This window comes from Bos javanicus, chromosome 3, assembly GCF_032452875.1.
Source record: "Bos javanicus breed banteng chromosome 3, ARS-OSU_banteng_1.0, whole genome shotgun sequence".
Taxonomy (NCBI): Eukaryota; Metazoa; Chordata; class Mammalia; order Artiodactyla; family Bovidae; genus Bos; species Bos javanicus.
Genome location: NC_083870.1, coordinates 106,021,448 through 106,022,965, shown reverse-complemented (window position 1 = coordinate 106,022,965; position 1,518 = coordinate 106,021,448).

Genomic DNA, 1,518 nt, shown 5'->3' with positions numbered 1-1,518 from the left:
AAATAATAATATTCTGTCCTACTATGCTGGTTCATACATACAAAAAAGATCTTCATGACCCAGATAGTCACGATGGTGTGATCACTCACCTAGCATCAGACATCCTGGAATGTGAAGTCAAATGGGCCTTAGGAAGCATCACTATGAACAAAGCTAGTGGAGGTGATGGAATTCCAGTTGAGCTATTTCAAATCCTGAAAGATGATGCTGTGAAAGTGCTGCACTCAATATGTCAGCAAATTTGGAAAACTCAGCAGTGGCCACAGGACTGGAAAAAGTCAGTTTTCATTCCAATCCCAAAGAAAGGCAATGCCAAAGAATGCTCAAACTACCACACAATTGCACTCATCTCACACACTAGTAAAGTAATCCTCAAAATTCTCCAAGCCAGGCTTCAGCAATACATGAACCGTGAACTTCCAGATGTTCAAGCTGGTTTTAGAAAAGGCAGAGGAACCAGAGATCAAATTGCCAACATCTGCTGGATCATGGAAAAAGCAAGAAAGTTCCAGAAAAACATCTATTTTTGCTTTATTAACTATGCCAAAGCCTTTGACTGTGTGGATCACAATAAACTGTGGAAAATTCTGAAAGAGATGGGAATACCAGACCACCTGATCTGCCTCTTGAGAAACCTGTATGCAGGTCAGGAAGCAACAGTTAGAACTGGACATGGACAACAGACCGGTTCCAAATAGGAAAAGGAGTACGTCAAGGCTGTATATTGTCACCCCGCTTATTTAACTTATATGAAGAGTACATCATGAGAAACACTGGGCTGGAGGAAGCACAAGCTGGAATCAAGATTGCCAGGAAAAATATCAATAACGTCAGACATGCAGATGACATCACCCTTATGGCAGAAAGTGAAGAAGAACTAAAGATCCTCTTGATGAAAATGAAAGAGGAAAGTGAAAAAGTTGGCTTGAAGCTCAACATTCAGAAAACTAAGATCATGGCATCTGGTCCCATCACTTCGTGGCAAATAGATGGGGAAACAGTGGCTGACTTTATTTTTCTGGGCTCTAAAATCACTGCAGATGGTGATTGCAGCCATGAAATTGAAAGATGCTTACTCCTTGGAAGGAAAGCTATGACCAACCTTTTCAATATACTGAAAAGCAGAGACATTACTTTGCCAACAAAGGTCCGTCTAGTCAAGGCTATGGTTTTTCCAGTGGTCATGTATGGATGTGAGAGTTGAACTATAAAGAAAGCTGAGCGCTGAAGAATTGATGCTTTTGAACTGTGGTGTTGGAGAAGACTCTTGAGAGTCCCTTGGACTGCAAGGAGATCCAACCAGTCCAACCTAAAGGAATCAGTCCTGAATATTCATTGGAAGGACTGATGCTAAAGCTGAAGCTTCAATACTTTGGTCACCTGATGCGAAGAGCTGACTCATTTGAAAAGACCTTGATGCTGGGAAAGATTGAGGGCAGGAGGAGGAGGGGATGACAGAGGATGAGATGGTTGGATGGCATCAACGACTCAATGGACATGGGTTTGGGTAGACTCCAG